This window comes from Rhipicephalus microplus, unplaced genomic scaffold (assembly GCF_043290135.1).
Source record: "Rhipicephalus microplus isolate Deutch F79 unplaced genomic scaffold, USDA_Rmic scaffold_371, whole genome shotgun sequence".
Classification (NCBI taxonomy): Eukaryota; Metazoa; Arthropoda; class Arachnida; order Ixodida; family Ixodidae; genus Rhipicephalus; species Rhipicephalus microplus.
In genome coordinates, this window is record NW_027464936.1 from 5,001 (window position 1) to 10,774 (window position 5,774).

General features: G+C 58.7%; 3 non-coding genes across 3 annotated transcripts in view; all 3 read right to left on the reverse strand.

Moving 5' to 3' along the window:
- Window positions 1-254, reverse strand: part of LOC142794081 (large subunit ribosomal RNA) — a 3,957-nt gene extending 3,703 nt beyond the window's left edge. The window contains exon 1 of the ribosomal RNA XR_012892053.1: window positions 1-254. This exon is cut by the window's left edge and continues 3,703 nt beyond it. This is a non-coding gene — a ribosomal RNA (large subunit ribosomal RNA).
- A 1,154-nt stretch (window positions 255-1,408) lies between these two features.
- On the reverse strand, window positions 1,409-1,561 carry LOC142794067 (5.8S ribosomal RNA). The gene has a single exon (XR_012892040.1). It is a non-coding gene; the product is annotated as a 5.8S ribosomal RNA (ribosomal RNA).
- Window positions 1,562-3,280: 1,719 nt separating this feature from the next.
- Window positions 3,281-5,095, reverse strand: LOC142794073 (small subunit ribosomal RNA). Its single transcript, XR_012892045.1, has one exon. It is a non-coding gene; the product is annotated as a small subunit ribosomal RNA (ribosomal RNA).
- Between the last annotated feature and the right edge of the window lie 679 nt (window positions 5,096-5,774).

Sequence of the window (5,774 nt, forward strand, 5' to 3'; positions counted from 1 at the left end):
GCGCGCAACGGCGGAGACGGGCCTGGCACCCACTCTGGGACAAGCCCCTGTCAGGGGGACTTGCACCGTCGCAAACACCCGAGAACGTCGCCTCCCATACACCACATTTCCCGACCGCCTGCAAGGACGGGGGATTCGGTGCTGGGCTCGGTCCCGTTTCGCTCGCAGCTACTCGGGGAATCCCTGTTGGTTTCTTTTCCTCCGCTTAGTGATATGCTTAAATTCAGCGGGTTGTCTCGCCTGATCTGAGGTCGACAGCGGATACATTCGCTTCCATCAACTTCCTGCACGACCGCGTGCGCTCGCCCTACCAAGTGCGCCCGCAACCCTGTACAGGGCCACTTCTTCACAAGGCTGGCAATCGGCTTCCCCGCTGCACGCGTGCGGCGCACAACCGGTGTGACGTGGAAGTGACGGGACACGTTCGTAAACCCATCGCGAACCGAGTACGACGCCCTACCAAGTGCGCCCGCAACCCTGTACAGGGTCACATCTTCACAAGGCTGGCAAGCGGCATTCCGCTGCGCGCGTGCGTCGTCCGAGCAGTTGCGTGATAAACGACCGTGTCGAAAGCCCAAACACCGCCGAGGCCAGTCGCCGCCGCCGCAAGGGCAGCCACGCAGCCTGGCGAGAGGCATCGTCTCGTGTAGCGTCGCCCCCGCCCCAACTGGAGTGGCCCAGTTTTTTGAACGGGACGGGAACTGCGAAGCACTTAGACCGACGGCGGACTACGACGAGAACGCCTTAAGCTTCGCCAACGTTTCGCCAACTCGTGCGGGAGACTTTTTCCGCTTCGCGGCAAGTCGTCGCGCCGTGCTCTCCGCATCAACCGCGTACGCAGCGAACCGCAAACGTCGGGCGCAGCCTCCTCACCTCCCTGCGCTTTGCGCGCGAACGTTCCCTGTTCGCGCGGCAAAGCCTGGAGGAGGCACGGCCCCGCAGCGTGTTCGAGCGCCCGGTCTACGGGACACCCTGCTTACTTCGAGGGCAACAAGCGCAACGCAAGGCTGCGATCTCGCGCACTTTGCGCACGGCTGGAGAAGCTTTGCTGGCCGGCTTTCGCTCCTCGTGTTTACCGTGCGTTAAAGTTGCGCGTCCGTGGCTCTCGCAGCTCTTGCGCGCCCGGTCGCAGAGAGGAGTACGCAACCTCGACCGCACTTTCCCTGCAGGCTTCCTTCCGACTCGAAGTCCTGCGGCGGTCTCAACGAGGTGCCACATCCTCAATGCAGTCGGTCGCCCCCGTTTCGGTTGGGCTCTGGCACGACGGTCGCCACCGTCTCGCCCTTGAGTGGCCGCTGTTGGCGCTCGCTGTGAGGTGTTCAGCGTGCTGTCCGTGTTGCCGACGCGGTCAAAACGAGTCGACGGCTCACGTTCCCTTGTGCGCCGAAGGCTCTCTTGATATGTGATCCGACCCTCAGACAGACGAAGCCAAGGGAAGACCCAAGGCCGCAATGTGCGTTCAAAGAATCAGTGCTCAGTGTGTCCTGCAATTCACACCAAGTCTCGCAGCTGGCTGCGTTCTTCATCGACCCGAGAACCGAGTGATCCACCGCTTAGAGTCGTGAAAAAGTGTTTGTTCAATTCCGTACAGTCAAAACCAAACGTTTCTGGCACTCGGCCAAACAGTGGCCAAGAAGGGCGCTTTTCAGCGCACGCTTGGACTCCAAAACTCTGCCGCGCCTTTTTCGGCTGCCGCAAATCGAGCAAACGGTGTGTTTCGGACGGCGTTTCGCTTCCGCTACTTGCGAGTGCTTTCGTGGTCCACCCCTCTATAAATACTCGGGAGGCGTCGAAGCCGGTTCTCCAAGCCGGACCCGTAGGTATCGTTGTGTGCTCGCTCTCATTGGCCCGCCTAACCAGAAAATGCCTGCGGTACACCCATTTGGATAAGAGTGCACGCAGATGCGGGCCTCGACGGCTACACATTTCCTCGGGCGGCCGCCTCCCGGCCTCCGTGGAGCGCGGGATGCACGGTCCCATCGACAAGCCTCTCCCGTTTTTACCGTGGCGTCGCGGTTCACCACGGCGGGCGGGTCGGTCTCCTCCGCATAAAAAGGGGGACCCCCGCTTTTTGTTCCACGAAATCGCACAAGCTTTTTTCGCATCCACGGTTTGCCACCGCACACCAAAATGCCGATCCGGCTGCCTACTTTAGCCAACAGGTGGAGCCAGGCGCGCCGTACTTGCGCGGCACTTCCCACGTCCACCGAAGTCGGTGCCAAGGACCACTTTCGGCGCCGGAGCCGCGTACGAGCCTACTCGAGGCGGAAGAACGAAGCCAGCAAGGGCCTGGCCGCAAGTGCGTTCAATTGTCGGGACGTCCAAGTCCCTCGTTCTTCCGTGCTTCCTCTTTCGGCAAGTCGTTGCGGCACCTTCCCAAAGCGCGCAGACCCGCTAATCGCGACGAGCGCGACGTGGCCGTGCCGCCTTTCCCTCGGCAGCAAGCAAAACGCCTGGCAACGTCGACGCTCCCCTAACCGCGATCTCGCACCGTGTTTCGTGTGGCGAATTCAAAAGCCGGCCGGCGCTGCTGCAACCATTACGGTCGGTACGCATACGCCGCGGAGGGCGGGACGGTCATCGGAGCGTGCGGTTCCTCCATCGAGTACTGCGCACCTCGGCCGTCGCATCGCCGTGCCATGACCGGCCGCGCGTCAACGCGAACCGGTGCCAGCGAGATCCCTCGCCTGCAAGAACCGACCGGCAGCCTCCGTCACCCGAGGACGCGGAGGCGCTTGCCGCGGACGGCGGGACGGTATGCACTGGTGCACAGCGGACCCGTCACATCGCCAGTTCCTTGACCGACCGCCGACGCTTGTGCCGTTCCTCTCGTACTTGGCAGTCGCCGCGCGATTGTCGGGTCTCGTTCTTGCACGCTCGAACGGTCGGGAGGGCACTCGGCTGGCGTTTCGGGAACGCGCAGCCTCGCCTTCTACCGACGTAACCACGACTCGCCGTTCGCGCTCCGCCGCTCCTGTTTACAGTACTAGGCGGTCCCGCAGCGGTCGGGTCGCGCATTTCGAGCGCTTCGAGCCACGGTGCAGTGGCGGGTCGAAAGCCGACCTATGAGTGCGTTGCGCCGTTTGTACCCGCGTCCGCCACCTGGCCGACCGTCCAAGGTCGCGGTGTTGGCGTCCGCTGGGCGCAACAATTTGTCACGGGGTGCCGCTCCACATTCAGGCAGCCCCGTGGGGAAAAGCCGACCCCGCGTCCAAACGGGGTCAGCGGCAGAAAGTGTCGGGCGCAGACGCAGCTGAGGCGCTCACCCTTCACAATCCGTTAATGATCCTTCCGCAGGTTCACCTACGGAAACCTTGTTACGACTTTTACTTCCTCTAAATGATCAAGTTTGGTCATCTTTCCAACAGACCGGCGCAACCGAAAGGCCGCGCCGGACATCGGTCCGAAGACCTCACTAAATCATTCAATCGGTAGTAGCGACGGGCGGTGTGTACAAAGGGCAGGGACGTAATCAACGCGAGCTTATGACTCGCGCTTACTGGGAATTCCTCGTTCAAGGGGAACAATTGCAAGCCCCTATCCCAATCACGAAAGAAGTTCCACGGGTTACCCAGTCTTTTCAGACAGGGATAAAGACACGCTGCTTCCTTCAGTGTAGCGCGCGTGCGGCCCCGGACATCTAAGGGCATCACAGACCTGTTATTGCTCTGTTTCGTGCGGCTAGGAGCCGCTTGTCCCTCTAAGAAGGTTGTAAGGTGCTGGGAACCCCGCACCTATTTAATAGGCTAGAGTCTCGTTCGTTATCGGAATTAACCAGACAAATCGCTCCACCAACTAAGAACGGCCATGCACCACCATCCACCGAATCAAGAAAGAGCTCTCAATCTGTCAATCCTCCCAGTGTCCGGGCCGGGTAAGTTTTCCCGTGTTGAGTCAAATTAAGCCGCAGGCTCCACTCCTGGTGGTGCCCTTCCGTCAATTCCTTTAAGTTTCAGCTTTGCAACCATACTTCCCCCGGAACCCAAATACTTTGGTTTCCCGGAAGCTGCCCGCCGAGTCATTTGAGTAACTCAGGCGGATCGCTGGTTGGCATCGTTTATGGTCAGAACTAGGGCGGTATCTGATCGCCTTCGAACCTCTGACTTTCGTTCTTGATCAATGAAAACATTCTTGGCAAATGCTTTCGCAGTAGTTCGTCTTGCGACGGTCCAAGAATTTCACCTCTAGCGCCGCAATACGAATGCCCCCGTCCGTCCCTCTTAATCATTACCTCGTATTCCAAAAACCAACAGAACAGAAACGAGGTCTTGTTCTATTATTCCATGCAAGTTTATTCAGGCGACTCGCCTGCGTTGAGCACTCTAATTTTTTCAAAGTAAAAGCACCGGCCATCTCGAGGCACACAATGAAGTGCACCAAGAAAGAACCGGCATGATGTTCAGTCCGAGCCGTCGCATCGGGTAGATGCACTACTCGTCTGGAACTGAGATCCAACTACGAGCTTTTTAACCGCAGCAGCTTTAGTATACGCTATTGGAGCTGGAATTACCGCGGCTGCTGGCACCAGACTTGCCCTCCAATTGATCCTCGTTAAAGGATTTAGAGTGTACTCATTTCAATTACGGGGCCTCAAAAGAGTCCCGTATTGTTATTTTTCGTCACTACCTCCCCGTGCCGGGAGTGGGTAATTTGCGCGCCTGCTGCCTTCCTTGGATGTGGTAGCCGTTTCTCAGGCTCCCTCTCCGGAATCGAACCCTGATTCTCCGTTACCCGTAACAACCATGGTAAGCAAGTAACCTACCATCGAAAGTTGATAAGGCAGACACTTGAAAGAAACGTCGCCGGCTCGTGGCCATGCGATCAGCACAAAGTTATCCAGAGTCACCACACAATACGGGCCGAAACCCGATCGATCTTGGTCTAATAAAAGCACCCGTTACCCAAAGGGCTCCAGGCTCACTGCATGTATTAGCTCTAGAATTGCCACAGTTATCCAAGTAGGAAGAAACGATCTAAGGAACCATAACTGATTTAATGAGCCATTCGCGGTTTCGCCTTATTTCGGCATGTACTTAGACATGCATGGCTTAATCTTTGAGACAAGCATATGATTACTGGCAGGATCAACCAGGTAATCGTTCGACTGCGCGTCCGTCCTCGCCCTCGGCGGGCCGGACGCAGTCTGTGTGCGGCGGAGGCCACCTTCAGGCGCCCCAACACGCTTATTTTGCACTCCGAGATGACGGCGTTCGAGCTCGCTACGGCACAACCTTCCCGAAAGACGAGTGGGAGCCGTGCGGCAAGAAGCACGTTCATGCTCGCTCTTTTTCGTTGCATCGACTCGGTCGCGCCGTGCGGGTTGCCCAAGCCCGCTGCACTGTCGGTGGACCGGCCGGAACTAGCAACGGAGCCGAGACTGCAAAGCCGCCAGACGACGGGTCACGCCCGCGTCTTCGGCGCTTTCGCATCTGAATCGCCCGAGGACGACACGGAACACACCTCGATATCGTGGTAAAACGGCACCGTCCGACAACCAGCCCCTAACGCATCAAGCGGATGAGGCTGCAGACGACTGCCGTGGATTCCCCTGGAGCAGACCCGAGGACACGCTTGACGAGGCCGAAGCCCGCCGCATATCAGACACCCGGTCGCTTTCGCGTACGCCGCTCACGAGAACCCCCACATAATAGCAGCGATAAGTACCCAGACCTCCTTGGGCCCTAATACGAGCGTACTCGAGAAAATTTCACCGCGGGTGTGCCCCGAAACGTGTGGCATGTTGAGCGTGCCACAAGTCTACGTCGCTCTCAAAC